Below are 23,557 nucleotides of genomic sequence, written 5' to 3'. Positions count from 1 at the left end.
TATCGGTCCTTTTTTGCTTTCTTGCAAGTTCTACCAGTAGGTTGGTCAGGGTTGCATTGCTCATAGTTTCAATTTGGTGTTCTGATCCTAATGACTCTTCTATGTTTTTGTTACATCTATTCATTGTAGGACTAGGTGATCTAACTGGATTTGATTGCATTGATTTTTCATGTTATTTCTTTTGTGCTGTGGTCTGCCCATGACAGTGTATGGGCACGTAGGTGGGTGGATCAGCCTGGGCTCTAGCGAAATGGGAATCTGAGGCAGCCTAGGGTAGTTGCCAAGCAGCCTGGGCTTTGGCTCCCACTTGCCAAAGCTGCCTATCTATTGCCTGGCAGGGGTGTCAAATTTGCCTGAATTCACAAGCAGTAATGCACCAACGCTTCCTTCATTCAAGCTTGGAGTGGGACTGAGGTACCAAGCAGTGAAGCAGCCCAAACTCTGGCTGGGAACACTGAGACCTGGAAACAGTCTGCGCTCCCCCACCACAGGACAATGGTGGATGGTGGGCATGGCAGACAGGTAGGGGGTGGCATCTGAGCTGGCACAAATGAGAGACACAGTCTGGGCTTGTGTGGCAGTTGCTGTGGGACTTGGCTCGCTGAACATGCAGTGGCAGGAGCAGTAATGTGGGCGAGTGTGCAGAGCAGGCTAAGCTTCCACATGCGGGGATCGATCAGTGTGTGGTCAGCGTGCGATTGGTGCATGATTGGAGCACAGAGGCTGCACCACCAGCAGCTCCAGGGGCGGCGGCTATTTGGTGGGAGGGGTGGGCTACACCCCTGCGAGGGGATTCACAATTCCGTTCCCCCCCCCCCGTGCCCTCCCACGGACAAAAAGACCCAGTAAACCCTTAATGTTTTGTCTTTCTTTCCCCAGGATTTGCAGCGCAGCTAGGCAGTCGCCATCTTGGCAGGAAGTCTCACTTCTGAAACCCTTCTTTTAGGCAAAGACTAATGCGAGGTTGACACTGGCTAACATAATCAGGATTCTGACCTGGTTCCCTTTAGGTTCCTTAATTCTTGCTCTGGGGGCCAGCTGAGGTCCCCCCACACCACTGAAGACATCCAGGCAACCAGGGGTGGGTGAGCTCATGATGAGAGGAAAACCCTCCTGGGAGAAAGTTGAACAGCTCTCTCAGTTTATTGTCAGTGAAATGGGTTTATAAGCATCTGAGGGTTGGGGAAGGATCCTAAGGGATTGGATATATCAAGTTCATTTCTGATGCCTAATTAGCATATGGGAACATTCATTCTAGCACATAGGCCTTGGCAGGGGTTTCAGCTGATGTAGGGTCTTAGGAGGATGGGCTGTGTGAGTGCTAATAAGGAGTTTCCTAGGCAACTGGCCAAAGGTCACAGGGCTATGGGAAGAGCATAAGTTCAGGGGTGCTGGGATTGGAGAGGGAGTAGCCTCCTGTAGCTTGGGTGTCCATAGCCATGCCTGGAAGCTCAGGCCCCTCTCTTGAAGGCCCCAGCCTGTGCCTGGCTGTGCCCAACAGTAGGGTCTTACCACTAATCTATGGTGAGTCCTCAAGCACTCTGACATAAATCTGTCTTCTTTTGGGAAACCTTATAGGTTTCTGTGATCTAAGTAGATCTCTTAGCCAATAAGAAAGTTATTGGTTACCCACTGAGGCTGTGTGCCACTATTACAGTGAATTGTACATCATGCCCACGTGTTTGCTCCTGGATAGCTTAGACTTCTGGTTGCTCAGACTGATGTTGGCCATTTTCCCCCAGTAGCTCGCATAATGCTTTCCAGCACTAGACAGGCTGTCTGGAGATTGGTGTTCTTCTGAATTCCAGCCAGGTCTCTCCATGCTCTGTGTCCACAGCATATGGTGTCTTCAGCAACAGGGTCTTGGCTTTTGCCTCAAGTAGGTAATCAATTGTTTGACAACAGAAAGCTGTCTTGATTTGGGAACCTCATGGGCCTCTTTGATCAACAGCTCAATGTGGGTAGCAACCAATCTCTTGTACTGCAAGTTACAGGTGAGAGACAGAAAAATAAGTTCTTTCAAGCTTAGGCTTCATCCTACCCTCACCATGTCCCACTTTTCAGGTGCTCCCTCTCACTCTTATTGAAAGTTTATCTTGGGCTGGAGAGATTGCTTAGTGGTTAAGCGCTTGTCTGTGAAGCCTAAGGACCCTGGTTCGAGGCTCGGTTCCCCAGGTCCCATGTTAGCCAGATGCACAAGGGGGCACACGCATCTGGAGTTCATTTGCAGAGGCTGGAAGCCCTGGCGCGCCCATTCTCTCTCTCTGTTCATGAGGGAGATTTGTCTGTAATTTTCTTTTTTGTTCTATTTTTGTCATGTACACATGTAATTTCTTATCTGGACCCACATTCATGTCCCATATGTACATATCTAGAGAGAGAGAACCATATCACATTATCAGACTACCTGCAGATTTGCTTCAATCGCTTCCAGTAATTCATGTGAAGTGGAAGCCACTCAACTAATCTCAGCTGCATTTGTGGAGGAGCCTAAAGCTCAGAGCACAGGATAACCACATGGGAGAAGCCACGTCCACATCATATACCTAGAAGAGCCCTAGCCAACAAATATTGGAAGGACATATTGGGAACAGATCTTCACACAAAATCAAATGTCCTACAGGAGAATGCTGGCCACCAGGTATCGCTCATAACTCAACCAGGGCAACCAGGACGGGGCTGTGCCAAACAAGCAGAAAGGGGTGAAAAGGGAGTCTGAATCCACTTAGATTTTTCCTTCTATTAGCCTCAGTAATCCCCAAAACACCATCTCCTAATAAGTTGTCATGTGATCTGTATTTACTCTGAAAACAAGGAAACTAGTGACTTGGCTGAAGAGATGGCCTAGCATTTAAGTACTTGCCTGTGAAGTCTAAAGACCCTGGTTTGAGGCTCGATTCCCCAGTACCTACATAAGCCAGATGCACAATGTGGTGCATGCATCTGGACTTCGTTTGCAGTGACTTGAGGCCCTGATGTGCCCATTCTCTCTCTCTCTGTCTCTCTCTTTCTCTCTCTGTCTGTTGCTCTCAAATAAATAATTTTTTTTAAACTAGTGACTTCCTGCTTAGAAATGTTAACTCAAATACACATTGCACACATTGACCAAAAATACAAACATGAGTTTTTAGTGGTTTCAAAACAAAAATTCAGAATGAGGACATCACCAGTGGTTAAGACACTTGCCTGCAAAACCTAACAACCTGGGTTCAATTCCCTAGTACCCATACAAAACCAGATGCACAAAGTGGTGCATGTATCTGGAGTTTGTTTGCAGTCCTGGTATGCCCATGCTCTCTCTCTCTCTCTCTTACTCTATCTATCTACTTCATCTCTGTCTTTCTCTGCATGCAAATAAATAAAACATTTTTAAAGTATTTCACAAAAGATAATCCTATATAGTTGTAACAGACAGCTTCAGGTTCACTGAGATGAACCTCCAGGCCAGGCACAGTTATGGAGGAAGGGATTTATTGAAGCTTACAGATCCAGGGAAAGTTCCATAATGACAGAAGAAGCTGGCCTGCCTTCACAGGCCCAAGCAGAGAGAAAGAGAAGCACAAGTGAAAAGCCACACAGCACAGCACACTTCAGGAACTCCAGCTAGGCACACTTTGTATATCTTTAAATTGAAATCTGAAACCCACCACCATACCTAAATATCCACCCAGTGGCATTGCCTCCAGGCAGGTAGCCAGCAGTTTCAAACTACAAACAATAAAGAACTGAATATATTGGGGACCATCTATTCAAACTACCACAATAGTGTTTTTATTTATTTAATGGTCTTATTTTGTACTAGAGGGCATTAAACACAGGTGCTGGCATCATCACCTGATGATGCTGATGAACCTGTTTCCAAGTCCTGAATAATTGGTGTCGAGGAGATGAGATGAGACTGGGGTCAGTCAACAGCACTATGGGACTCTAGGTGATTTATATGTACAGAGAGCTCAGAGGCAGCAGCCTGCAAAACTTTTATTAGAACAGCTCTGTGTAAAAGGTTCATGCACAGTGTATGCAGGTATGACTTAAACAAAGCAAAGCACACAGCAACTCCCTATCTCAGAAGCAGAGGACATTCTGACTAGCTTGAAACTATACATGAATATAAGATTTCTCTAACAACAGGAGAATAGATATCACAAACTCTGTTCCCAGCATCCTGGGATAAACACAGATGTCCTTATTCTCAAAGCATGGTGTCAGAAGGATACTAAAGTGTTCTGTAAATAGAAAACTTTTACTAAGACAGGCTGAAAGTCCCCTACACACAGGTTCTTATGTATGACATACTACTGAGCTACATCCCCCAGCCAATTTATTTAACACATGCATTCAATACTCAGTCAACTTTATGACAAATCGATTAAAACTGTCAATTTTTTTTTGACCTGGAAAGGTGTTCATTATGTATTGTTAGGTGAAAGGCGGCTTACAAAACAGTATGCACAGTATGAGCCCATTTTTATAAAAACATACATATTTAGCAAAGTAAAAGGACAAATGATAGTTATCAAAATATTAACATTAGTTATTTCAACATAGTAGAATGATTGTTAATTCTGCTTACCCACCCCCTCTCTCCCTTTTTTCCTATGTGCATTTTCTATAGTAAAGGTTATTTTGGAAAAGGGGGCAAGAGGTGAGGTGTTCTTAACCTCACAAATGCCCATGTGTTCAAGGCTCCTGACAAAGTGGAAAGTTCTGTTAGCTCCTCTGGGAAGCTGCTCTGCCTCACACATGTCAGTAACCTGTGAACATCCTCAACATTTCCTTCTAGGCAATCCATACAATAGACATTTTTGATAGTGTTTTTTTTTTTTTTTAAAGAATCCTCCAGCTAGTTGTCACTAGAAAGAATAGATGAGAAAATACAGATCCACACTTTAAAAAAGGAACAATGCAAATACATACTACTAAATTATACAAAATTACTGAGCTACTAAATTATACAAAATTATCTGAGCTTAGTTTATTGCAAGATCATGACAGCAAACCAGGTGGTGGTGGCTCACTCTTCCATCACTCCCAACGCCATCTCCAGTTTGTTCACTTGTTTGTGTGCACGATAATGCCCGCATCATAAGAAATCAGACATTCTATGAAAAAGGTAAAACGAGGACATTTACCACTGGACTAAAAAAAGTTCTCTTCTGGAAGAAGATACTGTAATAGTTGAAGCTATGCTTTGAAAAAAATCAAGTATCAAACAAAAGGGGCACCATTTCTAAAGTGCAACGAACTAAAATGAATTCCAACACTTATAACTCAAGTAACTAAACCTGTGTGAACAGGCACAATGAACAGCATGAACACTGTGAACGGACACCACGTTTAGAAGGGCAGACAACACTTGCTTCTGCGTTCAGATTTAATTATTCAGTTACACCCTTTAAAAATGGTGTGCTTAAGCTATACCAAAAAAGTCAATAAATACTAAAAATCTAGCTATGTTATCATGCAAGGTATTATATAGGCAAGACAAACGCAAATTTATATTAAAGGCAACTTTCATTCAAAATGAACTCTACCCTTATAGTTTATTAAAAGTGCAAACATGAATTGACCCAGCTGCTTGCATGAATTACAAAAGTAACATGATTCAATATGAAAATAAGAAACTGTCTACAAATCTGACAGTAATAAACTACAATATACAATGCATACAGGTGTCATATAGAGCAACAAACTCTCATACAAAACAAAAATATTTAAATACCTTTAAAATCCAATTTTTTTTTGCTTTAAAATCATTTGTGAAAAAGATTCTCAAGTCAGAATTAACACCTCAAAAAGCATCAGGAAGCCACATCCAGCCACTTAATGTACAAAGAGGCATCTTCCCACCAGTCCTTTCCTTCCCTGCCTCTGTTCCAGCATCGCACTCTCACTCTTGACTCTCTCCCATCATTTCTTCAGATCATGAAAACTGAATTTGCTGAACACCAGAGATGTTGTATAAACCATAACATTTTGTTGTTGACCATCTGTAGTTATTAAGCCAGCTGGTAACTGGATAGTAAATGCCTCCTCTGTAAGCTCTTCACTTAGTCCATCTGTAGCTGAGACAGCTCCACCAATGCCCTTCTCTCCTTTCATAGCCTCTCTGAATTTCTGAAGGTATAATTTCAGAGGTTCCACATAACAGTCAAAGCCTAGCGTGGACAAGGCAAACAGAATGTTCTCCCCATTGATTGTCTTCTGTTTCTTCTGAGGGCACTGTTCACTTGCCTCTGATGTGATGAAGCTTATGAACTCACTCACACGCTCCTGAACACACTCTTTAGCATCCTTTGCAATCATCAGGAGGCTGGATGACATGGTCACTCCTTCCAATGTAGTCCGCGGATACCCCTAGCTGAGAGGCATCTGTTTTGGAGCTGTCACCGCCCATCTAGGAGGAAAGCAAGCCATTCAGTGCTCAAAACCAGCAGACTTGATGCTCCTTTGCTGTCAACCATGGACCAATTATTTCTCAGAGATTTAAGTGTCATGAAATACTGCCAGAATCAGGTTCTCTGGTGCCCACAAACACTGTTTGATTCTTGCTTGATTTCAGCCTTGCAGGGAACGGAAATGGGCTGAGGCATGACAGAGCATGGGGGATCCGGAGTGCATTGCATGGGGGCTGACTCAAAACTGTCAATTTTTATAATATTTCATGTGATGGAAATAATGCAAGCAGAGTGGTATGTCTGGGCAGATACATAATAAAGTAATGAATGAGGATAGAAGAAGGATAAGGTAGGATGACACCTCGCCCTGGCACAAGAACTGAATGCTTGACAGAAATGGAACTCCTGCTGCCCACAGTGTAGTACACTACCTGAATGGGCTGGTTCAGATGGGCTGGCTCTGGGTTCCACCCTCCAAATCTATGAACCAATCAGGTCTTCTCCTTGCATACCTGAATCTAATGCTATAAAGGCAGTGGCCTTCCCTCCCTTCCCTCTCTTGCTGCATGATCCTCAGTGTGTTGGGTGTGTGGGAAAGGGAGGTGTCTCTCTGGCTTTTACCCTGTGTTGTTCAGACACATGTGAGTAGCCTCTGGGGTGGGAATGCAAGATCATAGCTTTGTGTGTTTCTTGAGCTGAAATTTTCTGTTTGCCTCTGCTTTATACTTTAGGCTAACTTCTCACTTTGATTACATATATGATTTTCCTCTAGTCTCCAAATCTACCACATGCAAGCCTTCACCAACTCTAGACTTGCCACCTGTACAATTTCTTTAAACTTGGGGTAACCATGAGTGTAACCCTCTTCATTATTCATTTCTCCTCAGATTCTTCTGGTCTCTGCTTTCACATCTCCCCTCGCATTTTTTCCATGAAATCTCCTTTCACAAGCCACTAAATTCTATCTTCCAGGTGCTTGCAGCCTTACTCTAGTCTCTCTTCAGAGGCCTCAGTTTCTCTCAAGTGAACTTTCCATGTGCCTACAGCTTTAGTGTAATCTCTTTTTCAATGCCTCAGTTTCTTTTAGGTAAGCATTCCAAGTTCTTACACCTTCACTATAATTTCTTTTTAAAAGCCTGTTTCTCTTTCTTTATTTAAATATTTTTATTGACAACTTCCATAATTGTAAACAATATCCCATGGTAATTCCCTCCATCCCCCCACCTTCCCCTTTGAAACTCTGCTTTCCATCATATCCTCTCCCCTTCTGCCCCGGCCAGCGGGGAGTTAAACAAGGACATGAGGGGAAAGTAACCTGGATGGGAGACAAGAGACACAAAGGAGACGAAGTCTGTATTCTGATCAAGGTCTCAGATTTATTCAGGCAAGCACAAGCTTATATACAGAAAATAAAACTTTCCAGACAGTGCCTACGTGCCTAAAGTCTGCTCCACAAATGCCTCTGTGTCTGAAGACTGTTTGCCAAAGCCATACAATAAGGTCTCTGTGCCCGGAGGTCCAAAAACAGCTTCAGTTCTCATGGTCAAAGAGCAGCTACAGCTCCCAACATCTCCTCCCTTCTTCTATACAAAAGACAGGGAAACCCACTATTCAGCGGTGGGCTTTAACCAACTGGGGGAGTATTGACCTGACACCTCCCATGGTCTGTCATTTTTTTGACCCACAATCTTGGCCCTTGGTACCTTTTGGGGAGGGGAGGCAGGGCCTATATGATCATAATAAGTGTGGTACCAACCTCCATGCAAGTCAGGTTTTTCTCTCAGGGAATTCAGAAGCGGTCAGAAAAGGACCTTCCCTTGCAGTGCTTTGCCTCGCACCCATGTTGGTGCCCATATCATACTCACTTTATTGTGAGCTGATATGCATATGTCTGAATCCTATGCAGCTCCTAAAGGAGGGGAGTCAAGGATGTATTCTATAGTGCATGGCTTGGACCTCTGCATGAATATGCACAATAGACTTCATTAGACACTTGAAGAAAATAGGCAATAGGCATAAGAGAAGCAGAAGACAAACTCCCATAGCTGCAAAGCTGCCTATCCAGGAACTTAGAGAGTCACAACCATGCAACACAGACTTAATTGTAGTAAGTAAGTCATTAGCAGCCTTAGTGGCATCAAAATCAAGATGACTGTTTTGTATAGCTAAAATTTTTCCAAGGCTTTGAAAGATTAACAGGAATCATAACAAATGCAGGTTGTTTGACAATCATTACAGTTCCAGAATCATGAGAAATACAATTGGACAGACTACAATTATCACAAGTAACATTAAACATTTCCTCAGACCCATGATACCAGATAAGATTTATATTCCCTAACATCGGGGCATAGGTGGTGTAACACAGGCCCTAACAGTTCCCTTTGGAAGGCTATTTGAATTATTGCTGGCAAATGTAACCTTGATACCTCCCATAGCAGGAGCAATTTTCCACACATAAGTTTGCTGATGTCCATTGTCTGACCACCACAATCCTGAGGACAGTCCAGTAGTCCAATCATTAACCCATTCAGTTTGACTCTCTATAGAGCCTGCTGATCCTGACCAGTCCTTAACATATCTAGTAGATCCAGAAACATTATACCTGATAAATGTTTTCCCTACACATTTGCTCCAATGTATAGATTTATTTAACCAAGGTGTGTTTCCTTCACAGGGAATAAAGTCCTCTGGTGGACTATCCCCTGTAACTTGATTTCCATAGGGAAGCCAAATAGAAATTCTGCTTATTTGAACCTGCTTTATCTTCTTAGTACCTTGTACATGCTCTTGTACATGCTTTACAGTAATGTTTCTTTCCTTTATTTCAAAACATCCCACTATGCTAGTCTTAGAAGAGCATAGTGGAATACCTAGACCATGCCCTGAATATGAACTCATAATTATTTGATGTAATTCCATATTTTTACTAGATTGTGTACTTAGCACCTGAGTGTTATTGACTAGAACTATGATTTCTTTTTTCTCCCAAGTCACTGGATGTAATATAGGAGGATCAGGAACATAGGTCCAGTAAAGTTCACTGTAAGCAAGATGTAGATGACTCCATATCATCAGGATCAGCAGTGTCCTCTTGCTTGATCTCGTGGCCTGCATGCCGCACCAAACGTTCTGGCAACCATCTGGCTCCATTTTCTTTCTGTGAGAAAATACAAACAGATCCTCATCCCCATATTAATATGGGGTCGGGTCCACTCCATTTGTTAGTCAATGGATCTTTCCACATTGCTTTAGCATAATTAGTGTTGGTTTGTGCATGCCAAAAATGGTCAGCAGCAGAAGACCCTTTTACATCCAAAAGTAAAAAATTTAAAATAAACAAACTATGATTTAACCATCTTGTTACTGATCCCTATGTCATTTTTCCCTTTTTTGTTTTTTGTAACTAGATTTCTGTCTTTTCTTTCCAGCTAATAAAATATTATCCATATAATGAATAATATATAATTGGGGAAATTTGCTTCTTGTAGAAGCTAAAGCTTTAGCCACAAATTTCTGACATGAAGTTGGACTATTAGCCATACCTTGAGGGAGAGCTTTCCAGACACAGAGAGGATGGGAGTGGCTGCTCAGCCTTAAGGGCCATGCATTCTCTGGAAAAATGACCTGGTTGTTTGCAATTAAAACAAGTTTTGAGCTTGTCCCCCTGGGTAAAATCTTTAAGGGCCACTCCTATGGCTAATCCAATGCTGCGGGATGTGGGGTCTACATCAGCACAGAGTTTGATAAAGTCAGAAATATTTTTGCCACGGCGATGGGGGCGTATAGCCGCTTGGCAGGCTGAGTTAGCATTCTCAAAGGCAAGATGTCTAACAAATTCATTATCTGTTTCCTCCTTTCCCATGAGGCGCTCAGCGGCCTCTGTAAGACAGCCAATAAAATCACTATAAAGCTCTTGTGGACCCTTTCTCAGTTTAGCAAGAGAGGTAACAGCTGACCCTTTAGAGGGAAGGCTCTTCCAGGCTTTAAAAGCTGCATGTTGAATTTGTGTAAGTAATCCTGGAGGAAATTTGGTTTGTTTTTCATTTGTATCGTAGGGACAGTTGCCCAAAAGTTTATCTAGCGTCCAGGATTTGGAGGAACCACCAGCGGCCAAATTACGGCGGGCAGCATCCTGGCACCTCTCAGTGTAATCAGCTTTCCATAGAAGAAAGTCACCCCTAGTTAAAGTAGCTTTAGTTAACATAACCCAATCATTAACAGTAAGTAAGTCTTCACTTAGAGATTCTAACAGCGAGAGAGTGAAAGGAGCAATAGGACCATACAAACTAACTGCACTTTTTAACTCTTTTATATGTTTAAACTTAAGACAGCAATATCACTGGGCTTTAATGAGTAGAGTTTCATCCCCTTCCTCATTCTCAGTGCTTTCTGACCCAGCAGGTTCCCTTGTCTCAGATTCCCCCTCTCCCTCTTCTGGCCTATCTGGATCCTGCGGCTCAGCCTCATTAGTTTTTCCTTCAATAGGTTTAACTTGGGAGCGAGTTACAGGAAAGGCATGGAGAGTTTTACTTTTGATTTTAGTTTTCTGAACAGGGTGAGTAGGGGGGAGCGTATTTCTAAATCAAGGTCGTGTAATTGCTTGAGCAGCTGCGACTTTTCCTTTTTGGCTTGGAGGAGCATCTTAAGAGATTGTGCCTCCCGGGAAAGTTTAGTAATGGCTTGTCTAGTTATTTCTTCTAGATCAGAGGGAGCATCAAGCGCTGGGGCAGAAGAAGGGGGTGCTATGTTATAGGGTGGTGACCATGTACCCAAAAGTGTCTGGGGGTGCCAATCAGGGTTATGATATTTAGTAGCTTCATCCTGCAATTCAGCTTCTCCCTCAGCCTTATTTGCCTCTTTCTCAGGGGAAAGGGAGTCATCATTAGGATTGGTGGTTTTTAAGTTAGACAGAACTGGATAGATAGATTGTGGGAGAGGGCTACTAGGCAGGGGTGGGTTATTAGGTGGCGGATCATCAGCATTTTCTGGCATAGGAATGATAATAGAGGAGCAATTAGAGCCTGGAGAGAAAGGGCAGGTTTTTGGCCCCAGCACAGAGCGAGAGCCAGTGAGGGCGGGGTAGGTATTCTCTGGGACTTCATTCTTAGGGAGGGAGGTCTGACTACTGGTGAATTTATTTTTAAGGAAATTCTCACTATCTGTAACTACTTTTGAAACATCAGGGTGATAGTGGCGGACTTGTAATACATCATTTATGAGATTCCAATAAGAAAATGCCTGCACTGGAACCTTTTCAGGACCATAAGAGCAGTAGTAGTCAGTCAGACAGTCACCAACACGGCGCCACCGCTTCTCATCTATAGTTCCTTCCTGGGGGAACCAGGGACAGACATCTTCTAAAAATACAAAGAATTTCACTGGAATCTTTTTTCTTAACCCGTATTCCTCGTGTCTTGAGAGAAGTTTTAAGCCCTTCAACAAACAATTCATGCTTACTTAAAGCTTGTCCCATAATTGCGTCATTTTTCTTACCTCTCCAGATCTGTATCACAGGCGGGTACTCCTGCAGTGATCTGCATGCGGATCTTCACTCACCGATGAGGTGGCGATCCAATGGGGGTGACGGACGTCCACTTGAGCGACGTCTAGGTCACATTTCGTACCTCAAGCCCCACCTTTGGGTGCCACTTGCCCCGGCCAGCGGGGAGTTAAACAAGGACATGAGGGGAAAGTAACCTGGATGGGAGACAAGAGACACAAAGAAGGAGACCAAGTCTGTATTCTGATCAAGGTCTCAGATTTATTCAGGCAAGCACAAGCTTATATACAGAAAATAAAACTTTCCAGACAGTGCCTACGTGCCTAAAGTCTGCTCCACAAATGCCTCTGTGTCTGAAGACTGTTTGCCAAGGCCATACAATAAGGTCTCTGTGCCCAGAGATCCAAAAACAGCTTCAGTTCTCATGGTCAAAGAGCAGCTACAGCTCCCAACACCCTTCTCAATCAGTCTCTCTTTTATTTTGGTGTCATGATCTCTTCTTCCTACTATGATGGACTTGTGTAGGTAGTGTCAGGCACTGTGGGGTCATGGATACCCAGCCCATTTTGGTCTGGAGGAGCACATTGTAAGGAGTCCTACACTTCCTTTGGCTCTTTCATTCTTTCCACCACCTCTTCTACAATGGACTCTGAGCCATGGAAGGTGTAATTGAGATATTTCAGTGTTGAGCACTCCTCTGTCACATCTTCTCAACACCATGGTGCCTTCGGAGTCATCCCAAGGTCACTGCCTTCTGAAAAGAGAAGGTTCACTAGCCAAAAGTGAGAGTATCATTAATATATTGGTTTGAACATTAAGAGAAGTGCTTACTGGGCAGCTTAGTGGGCATATTATATACTTTTGGCCAGACAGCAGCAGACCTTACACCTCTAAGGTTCATGACTACCCTTGTAGCTTTTCAGTATCAGGGATGTATTCTCTCCCATGGAGTGGGCCTCTGGTAAAATTAGAGGGCAGTTGGTTTCCCCCATAACAGATGCACCACTATTGTGCCTGTTGGTTTATTTGGCCTGGCTGGCCAAATATAAGGCTTGTAGTGTCTCCTGTTTGGTATCTTCACTGGTGATTTCTCTCTTTACCATTGAACTGCATGCAGCATGGCTTTTTCCAGCTTTCTGTCAGCTGGTCTACCTGGAGGAGGTTTTCAGCTCAGTTCCAACAGGGTTTCTTAGTGACCTTACAACCCAAGTATGTGGAGTCTTCAGCAATAGTGTCTTACCATCTATTCCTTGTGGGAAACCAAGGGCCTTGGCAATGGCCTGTAATATTGTGGGGGCATCAGGGACCTTTCTGTCCAACAACTCACTGGAAGGTATCCCATCCCTGACACTGAAAATTTTCTAGTAACAATCTATGGCTCCTGTGTGCTCCATAGTCCAAAAAAAGTAGGTTTCCATATGACTTATTTATATCCCCTTAGATTTTGATTAGCCCTCCCTCCACCTTTCCTTTCTCAATCTCTTCTCCTAATCTCACTTAGGCCTTATCACCCCCATTAATCTGTTCTTCTACTTACATATATACAACACCATCCTATTAGGTCTCCCCTCCCTCCCTTTCTATTCCCTTTATATCTCCTTTTTAGCTTACTGGCCTATGTTAATTTTCCACATGCTTGCAGTTTTCCACATGAGAGCATGTTTCCTTCCTAGATTCCAATCTTCCTTAACTAAACCCCACCATTTATTTATTTTATTTTATTTTAAAAATTTTTTATTTATTTATTTGAGAGCAACAGACACAGAGAGAAAGACAGATAGAGGGAGAAAGAGAGAACAGGTGCACCAGGGCCTCCAGCCTCTGCAAACAAACTCCAGACGCGTGCGCCCCCTTGTGCATCTGGCTAACATGGGACCTGGGGAACCGAGCCTCGAACCAGGGTCCTTAGGCTTCACAGGCAAGCCCTTAACCGCTAAGCCATCTCTCCAGCCCAACCTCACCATTTATGATTTCCCCCTAAATAAACTTAATAATTCATAATTTATTCTTCTTGAGTCTGTCTTTTTAAATTATTTGTTAAAGGTAGAACAGAACCCAAAACTTGAGGGTTCATAAATTCTGGGGTCCCCATCTTGAACCCCATAATCCTATATCAGTAAGACTACTGAGATTTTACAATAAACACAAAATTCACAATATTGTAATATTTTCATTGCCACCTAGCTCCTCTGTGACACATCACTCATTTGTCCTGTTCATTGATTAAACACCAATATAAAGCAGGAGGATATGCAAATAGGATATCCCTCTACTCATGGAAACCAGCTCAAACCTGACCATGCAGCTCAGGCAGAGGGACCCAGCTCTAGATTCCTAGGTGTTTTCAGTCAGTGTTTAGCACTGAACACAGACCCCTAACCAAGAGGTTTGGTCTGAGCTTGGTGTTCCTTATGGTTCTTTTTTTGTTTTTTTCTTATGGTTCTTTTGAAAGGTAATTACCTTTCAAAGCATGATGGGGCACACCCTTAATCCCAGAAGGTAGGAGGATCACTGTGAGTTGAAGGCCAGCCAGAGACTACATAATGAACTCCAGTTCAGCCTGGGAAAGAGCAAGACCCTACCTCAAAACAACAACAACAATAACAATAATAAAGGTAACTTATAGATAATAAGAGATACTGAGTATGTGAATGGGCATGAGAGAGACAGTTGAAATATGTAAAAATTTGACAAGTATTCTCTATGTTTACAGGTGTCCAGTGTGAGGTTCAGATGCTAGACACTGGGGGTGGCTTGGCACAGCCTGGGGAATTCCCAAGACTCTCCTGTGCAACCTCTGTGTTCACCTTCAGTAGCTACTGGATGCACTGTGTCCACCAAGTTCTAGGGAAGGGGATGGAGTGGGTTGGTCTTATTAGAAACAAAGCTAGTACTTACACAACGAGAGCTCTTCCTCTGTGAAAGGCAAACTTACCATCTCAAGAGAAGATTCAAAAAGTATAGCCTACGTTTAAATGAGCAGTCTCAGAACTAAAGACACAGCCATGTTTTACTGTGCAAGACACACAGTGAAGATATTTAATTGTGACTCTACACACAAACACCCTGCAGGGCAATTTGCAATGGCTTGTGCAGCTGATAAAGAAAGGAAACAGGATGCAGCTTCAGTGTTTTCCACTGTTCATTGAATTTTCTTCCAATGCAGTCATTTTGCTTAGGAATGTTCTCTAGAATTCATGATGCTGTGCCTACTTCAGAAGTATCTGAATTAAAAAAAAATAAGAATAGACTAAAATGTGTCTTACCATTCTTAAAAGCATAACTCCAAAATTTGAAAACCTGACAGGTCAAATTACTTATGCCTGTATCCTTAAATATCAAATTCCAAAGTGTAATCATCTCAGAAATAAATTTTTTAAAAGATATTTGTAGAACACAATAAGTTACAATAGAAACCTTTTGGCCATTTACATAGGGAAATATGCAATAATTAAATAAATGTATTTTCAAGATCTCTGGGACATGAATGGCATTTGCATTAGTGAAACAGGTGTGAAGAGATGAATCACATTAATGTGACATTAGTCCAAGAAGGTAAGTGTATAAATGATTCTCACTTTGATGATACTGTCCCAGCTTCATAACTAGAACACAGTAGGGCAGGTTGAGTTTTCAATAAGGCTGATAAGACTAAGCAATAGCTCACACCTACATATCAGGTTCTCCAAAAAGTGAAGATGTCGCCGGGTGTGGTGGCGCACACCTTTAATCCCAGCACTCGGGAGGCAGAGGTAGGAGGATTGCCATGAGTTCAAGGCCATGCTGAGATGACAGAGTTAATTCTAGGTCAGCCTGGACCAGAGTGAGACCCTACCTCAAAAAACCAAAAAAAAAAAAAAAAGTGAAGATGTCCAGAAATTCATTTTTCATAGATACAGATGTTCAAACTAAGCAGCTCTTGGTTTACTGAAGAAGTATAAATATTCACATGTCCACATCCAGTGTTCACATATAAGGAAATGCTGTGATAATGCACCTCACCAGAGTTGAAGAGCCATAAAACATAAGATTAGAATTCTCTAGAAAGCTTTAAATATTCACACAAAGTCCCATATCATAAATACTATATGGGAAAAATACAGAATATGATGAGCTGTGAATGTAGGACAACATTAAAAGTATTAAAAAAAATAAATTTACACATGTACAAGATTGTTGCAGTCCGGTTCACATTGCTGGTAGAAATCACCCAACCAAGAGTAGCTTCTGGGAAAAAGAGATTTATTTTGGCTTACAGGCTGGAGGGGAAGCTCCATGATGGCAGGGGAAAAAGATGGCATGAGCAGAGGGTGGACATCACCCCCTGGCCAACATAAGGTGGGACACAGCAACAGGAGGGTGTGCCAAACACTGGCATGGGGAAACTGGCTATAAAGCCCATAAGCCCGCCCTCAACAATACACTTCCTCCAGGAGGCATTAATTCCCAAATATCCATCAGCTGGGAACCTAGCATTCACAACACCTAAGTTTATGGGGGACACATGAATCAAACCACCACAAAGATATATGGTATACTTGTAGATCACCAGCTCTTGCTCATATTTTCAAGTCAGTTTTTAGTATTTTTCACACTCCTTGAATTTAATTTGTGAAAAGATCCTTAAATTTTATCAAATTTCATCAGTTTGAAGGATTGCCATATACAAAATTCACACATGGATGACTTCCGGTTAAGATGGCGGCATAGGTACCATGCCAAAGCAGTGTAGGGGGGAAAAGCCAAAAACAAACAAACAAACAACAACAACAAAAAAAAACCCAGCAAAACACACACTTTTACTAAAAAGTGAGGTTTATAGGAAATTGAAACAGCAGTGGAGAAGTAGGAGAGATCCACAGCATCCAGAGCCTGCACAGGCCAGCAGAAGCACCTCCCGTGGGCAGGTCCACACACCAGGCTGTGGTAGAGGCACTCAGCTTGAGTGACAGGAAAAGCCAGGAGAGAGAATTTTCCACTCACACTGGAGCTCTCCGCAAACTCAAGAAACATGGAAAACCATGGTGAACAATGGAGGAGCAGATCATGAGATAAAAGAACACATGGAACAGTGGGCAAACTGAGCAGTATCGGCTCCCTCCCCTCCCCACCGCCAGTGCCCAGCCCGAGGGAAAAGTGCAGCAGTCCAGGGACCCAGTCATTCCTAGTGAACTGACAGAGCACCAAAGAGACCCAATCAAGAGTGCAGCTGAGACCAAAATCATCCCAAAAGTAACTGGGATTACACCAGGTCAGTACCCACCTAATAAACCTGGTATATATGCTTGAACCAGAAGTGCTAATTGCACCTTCCATATCAGGATAAATTATATGTTAAATTGGATGGATGGTCAAATTTGCCATTCTTAAATAAGCTGTAGTTTGGGCTTGTTATTTGTTGCTTCTTGAATTGTAGTGGCTTTGTTTACTCTTCTGTTATACATTAGGGAAGGGTCTCACTTGGTCACAAGCTGACTTGGAACCCTCTTACAGACCAGAAATCTTAACCACCTTGTTGTCAGGATTAAGGGAGTGGGTGAGGCACCACACAGCCTAAAGGACAGACAGAGGATCTGGTTGTCATAATACCTACTCTTGGATAAATACTCTGTACTGTTTTTCATTGACAGTGTACATTGTTTAGTTAAATTTTAGAATCTGCCTGTATTTTGTTCCTCTTAGCCTACTTGAATACTCTCATAGCAGGCACACCCAACACCTAGAGTCACTTTTGTACATACTCTGAGAGTCTTCAGAGCCACACCTAGTGCCTTAAACTCCTACCCTGAAGATATATAACAACAGATTGATTGATACATCTCATAATACCAAGCTAACTGAAAAATCCAATCATTAAATAATCCAAGATGCAAAAATATATACATTATAACACAAGAAACACCAAAAATCAAGACAATATAAATCCACCAAAAATTATTAATGCAACAGAAATGATCTCTAGTGAGAACGAGTTGGAGGAAATGCCTGAGAAAGATTTCAAAAGAATGATTATAAATTACAAATATGCTCAAAGAACTCAAAGAAGAATTCAAAGGAAGCAAAGAAGACACAGAACACCAATTTAATGAAATAAAGAGGTCAATACTAGACATAAATAAGGAAATAAAAATAATAAAGAAAAACCAGTTAGAATTACTAGCAATAAAGAACATAGTAAATGAAATAAAAATAAAAAAAACTCTGTAGAAAATCTCACCAGTAGAATGGATGAAGGAGAGGACAGAATATCTAAGCTAGAAGACTAGGTGGCAGATCTAATACAGTCCAACAAAGAGAAAGACAAACTTATAGAAAAGTATGAGTGGGAATTTCAAGATATTCGGGACACTATGAAAAGATCAAACATAAGAATTCCAGGCATAGCAGAAGGAGAAGAATTTCACTCCAAAGGCATAGTTGGAATCTTCAACAAAATCATACAAGAAAACTTCCCCCAAATTGGGAAAGAGGTGCCAATGCAGATACAGGAATCCTTTAGAACACCAGCCAGCAAAACAGAAAGAACCTCTCCTCACAATATTATAATCAAACTCCCAAACATACAAACCAAAGAAAAAATATTGAAAGCAGTCAGAGAGAAAAATCAAGTTACCTACAAAAGCAAGCCTATCAGGATTACAGCAGATTATTCAAACCAAACTTTAAAAGCCAGAAGGGCATGGAGTGATGTATTCCAAGTCCTGAAAGATAACAACTGTCAACCAAGGTTACTTTATCCTATGAAGCTATCCATTCAAATAGACAGAGAAATAAGGACAGTCCATGACAAACGCAGGCTAAAGGACTACTTGAAGACAAAACTAGTTCTAAAGAAAATACTTGAAAGAATCCTCCATGCTGAAGAAAAAGAAAAGCACACATATAAGGAACCGTGAAAGAGCAAAAAATCCTCAAATACTAGTTAACATAAGAGAGTAAAGCTAAAACCGGATGAACTACAAAAATTTACCAAAAATGAATACACACCTTTCGCTAATATCTCTTAATATCAATGGCCTCAGTGGCCCAACCAAAAGACATAGGTTTTCAGACTAAGTTAAAAAGCAGGATCCTTCAATTTGTTGCCTCCAAGAAACTCACCTTTCTACAAAGGATGGACACTTAGGGTGAAAGGTTGGAAAATGGTGTTTCAAACAAATGAACCTAGAAAACAAGCAGGGGTTGCTATCCTAATATCTGACAAGGTAGACTTCATTCCAACATTAGTTAAGAAAGATAAGGAAGGCCACTTTATATAGAATAAAGGCACACTCCAACAGGAGGACATTATAATCCTAAACATATATGCACCTAACATGGGGCCCACAAATTCATAAAACAAACGCTATTAGAACTTAGGTCACAGATAACACCAAACACAGTGGTAGTGGGAGACTTCAACACCCCACTCTCATCAATTGACAGGTCATCCAGGAAAAAATAAACAAAGAGGCATCTGGACTAAATGAGGTCATAGAACGAATAGACCTAACAGATATATACAGGCCATTTCATCCAAATGCTGCAGAGTATACATTCTTTTCAGCAGCACATGGAACTTTCTCTAAAATAGACCATATATTAGGACACAAAGCAAGTCTTAACAAATACAGGAAAATTGAAATTATTCCTTGCATTCTATCTGACAACAATGGGATCAAACTGCAAATCAATAGCAAGAAAGGCTATAGAGCATACACAAAATCATGTAAATTAAACAACACATTACTAAATGATGAATGGGTCAATGAAGAAATCAAGAAGGTAATCAAAAAGTTTATAGAGTCAAATGATAATGAGAACACAACATACCAAAATTTCTGGGACACAATGAAGGCAGTCCTAAGAGGTAAATTTATAGCTTTAAGTGCCTATATTAAGAAATTAGAAAGGTCACAAGTAAATGACATAATGCTTCACCTTAAAGCCTTGGAAAAAGAAGAACAAGGCAAACCCAAAATCAGCAGGTGGAAAGAAAAAATAAAGATTAGGGCAGAAATTAATGAAATATAAAGTAAAAAAAAGCAATCCAAAGAATCAATGAAACAAAGACTTGGTTCTTTGAAAGGATAAACAAGATTGATAAACCCTTAGCAAATCTGACCAAAAGAAAGAGAGAAGAGACACAAATTAATAAAATCAGAGATAAAATTAGAGATGAGAAAGGTAACATCAGAACAGAAAAATCACTGAGTGGATCAGTTAGCCAAATCAAGAGCAATTGATTCCTCACCATGGCTGTGTACCACTATTGCACTTGTGTGGGCATCACATCTGGTTATTTGTTGCTAATTAGGTTAAACAATGTGTTGCTTGGACAGATCTTGGTCATTTCCCCCAGTCACCTATGTAGCGCCTTCTGGCACTAGACACGCTGACTGTCTGGGGACTGACTCTCTCCTGGATTCCAGCCATGTCATTCCATTTTACGCGTCAGCTGCGTATGGAGTCTTCAGCAATAGGATCCACTCAGTGGTACTAGACCCTTAGCTGGAGCTGGGAAACAAGTCAGAACCATACCCAAACACAAGCCCACTCTACAATATCAAACTACCATCAATCACAGGGTATAAGAGGGCCTACACCTATCAAACTGTCTATCAAAAAAGTAAGTGTTATCTCAATTTTCCAGGTGCTAACTTACTCTCCGTTGGAGAATCTGCTTCTCTTTTCCAGATAGATGCAGATCCTAAGAAGAGAGCTGCCCCAACATACCTCAAAAGGGGCCCAACTGAAACTAAGGACAACTGGCGAAATAAGCAAGGGTGATGTTTTCCTGTGAACCAGATACCAGCACAAAGGGGAAGGAGATCAACGCAGAGAAAAATCAACTCCTACCAAATCAGAGAGCCAAAGCCTCAGAGGCCCCCAACACCTTAGCACTGAAGCAGACCAAACATGAACCCAACATGGCTCAGGGAAATCTTGTGGAAGAGGGGGCGGAAAGAACGTCAGAGTTACATGTTGGGTCATGATTTGCAGAGACATTTATCATACTAATAAGTGGGGGCTAACTCCACAATGCACGACCCATTTTCATTAACAAGGAGGGTCTATTGGGAGGGGGTAGATCACAGATGAGCCTAAATAATGGTACCAAACTGCCTGTATTCACTGAAATGAAAACTAATAAATTAAATTAAAAAAAAAAGAACAGAAAAATCATAGGGACATACTATAAAAACATATACTCCACAAAGTATGAAAATCTTGAAGAAATGGATGATTTCCTTGATTTATATGACCTACCTAAAGTAAATCAAGATGAGATTAATCACTTAAATAGACCTATAACAAGCATAGAGATCCAAACAGTTATCAATAATCTCCCAACTAAAAAAGTCCAGGCCCAGATGGATTCACTGCTGAATTTTACCAGACCTTTATGCAAGAGCTAACACCATTGCTTCTTAAGCTTTTCCAAAATATAGAAAAAGAAGGAATTCTACCAAAATCCTTCTATGAAGCCAGCATCACCCTGATACCAAAACCAGGCAAAGATAGAACAAAAAAAGAAAATTACAGACCAATCTTCCTCATGAACATAGATGCAAAAATTCTCAACAAAATATTGGCAAACAGAATACAAGAATATATCAGAAAGATCATTCACCCTAACCAAGTAAGCTTTATCCCAGAGATGAAGGGATGGTTTAGTATACACAAATCTATAAATGTAATACATTATATAAGTGGATTGAAAGAAAAATCACATGATCATCTCATTAGCACAGAGAAAGCATTTGACAAAATCCAACATCCCTTCATGATAAAAGTCCTACAGAGACTGGGTATAGAAGGAACTTATCTCAATATAATAAAGGCTATTTATGACAAGCCTACAGCCAACATATTACTAAATGGGGAAAAACTGGAAGCTTTTCCACTAAAATCAGGAACAAGACAAGGGTGTCCACTGTCCCCACTTCTATTTAATATAGTTTTGGAAGTCTTAGCCATAGCAATAAGGCAAGAGACGCACATAAAAGGGATACAGATTGGAAAGGAAGAAATCAAGTTATCATTATTTGCAGATGACATGATTCTATACATAAAGGACCCTAAAGACTCTACTAGCAAGCTGTTAGAGCTGATCAAAACCTACAGCAATGTAGCAGGATACAAAATAAATACACAGAAATCAGTAGCCTTCATATATGCTAACAACAAACACACAGAGGATGAAATCAGTGAATCACTCCCATTCACAATTGCATCAAAAAAAATAAAGTACCTTGGAATAAACTTAACCAAGGAAGTAAAGAATCTCTACAATGAGAACTTTAAAACTCAAGCGAGAAATTGTAGAAGACACTAGAAAGTGGAGAAACATCCCTTGTTCCTGGATTGGAAGAATCAATATTGTGAAAATGGCAATTTTACCAAAAGCAATCTACACATTTAATGCAATGCCCATCCAAATCCAAAGGCATTCTTCATTGAAATAGAAAAAACAATCCAAAACTTCATTTGGAATCACAGAAAATCTCAAATATCAAAAATAAGGCTGGTGGTATCACCATACCTGATTTTAACCTGTACTACAGAGCCATAGTAACAAAAACAGAATGGTACTGGCACAAAAGCAGACATGTAGATCAATGGAACAGAATAGAGGACCCAGATGTAAGTCCAGGTATCTATAGCTACCTGATATTTGATTAAAATGCCAAAAAAACGCACTGGAGAAAGACAGCCTCTTCAGCAAATGGTGTTGGGAAAACTGGATATGTATCTGTAGAAGGATGAAAATAGATTCTTCTCTTTCTCCATGCACAAGAATTAAGTCCAAATGGATTAAAGACCTTAACATCAGACAGGAAACTCTAAAATGGCTGGAGGAAAAAGTAGAGGAAACCCTTCAACATATTGGTCTTGGCAAAGACTTTCTGAATACAACCCCAATTGCTCAGGCAATAAAACTACAGATTAACCACTGGGACATCATGAAATTACAAAGATTTTGTACTGCAAACGATACTGTGAATAAAGCAAAGAGGCAACCTACAGAATGGGAAAAAATCTTCGCCAGCTATATATCTGATAGAGTATTAATATTTAGGATATACAAAGAACTCAAAAAATTAAATAATAATAAATCAAACAAGCCAATTAAAAATGGTCTATGGAACTAAATAGTGAGTTATCAAAAGAAGAAATATGGATGGCATATAAGCATCTAAAAAAAAAAATGTTTCACATCCCTTGTCATCAGGGAAATGCAGCTTAAAACTGCGTTGATGTTCCATCTCACTCCTATCAGATTGGCCACCATTATGAAATTAAATTTCCATAAATGCTGACAAGGATATGGAAAAAGAGTAGCTCTTCTACACTGTTGGTGGGAATGCAATATTGTCCAGACATTGTGGAAATCAGTGTGGAGGTTCCTAAAACAGCTAAAGATTGATCTACCAAATGACCCAGCTATAGCACTCCTAGGCATATATACTAAGGTCTCATCTCATTTCCTTAGAAGTATGTGCTCAACCATGTTTATTGCTGCTCAATTTATAACAGCTGGGAAATGGAACCAGCCTAGATGTCCCTCAACTGATGAGTGGATAATGAAGATATGGTACATTTATACAATGGAGTTCTACTCAGTGGTAAAGAAAAATGAAGTTATGAAATTTGCAGAAAAATGGATGGATCT

General features: G+C 41.1%; 1 pseudogene; it reads right to left on the bottom strand.

Annotated features, from left to right (window-relative positions):
- Nucleotides 1-5,923: 5,923 nt before the first annotated feature.
- LOC101599884 lies at nucleotides 5,924-6,397 on the bottom strand (annotated as a pseudogene).
- Between the last annotated feature and the right edge of the window lie 17,160 nt (nucleotides 6,398-23,557).

This window comes from Jaculus jaculus, chromosome 7 (genome assembly GCF_020740685.1).
Source record: "Jaculus jaculus isolate mJacJac1 chromosome 7, mJacJac1.mat.Y.cur, whole genome shotgun sequence".
Lineage (NCBI taxonomy): Eukaryota > Metazoa > Chordata > Mammalia > Rodentia > Dipodidae > Jaculus > Jaculus jaculus.
This window is presented reverse-complemented; position numbering and strand designations above follow the sequence as displayed.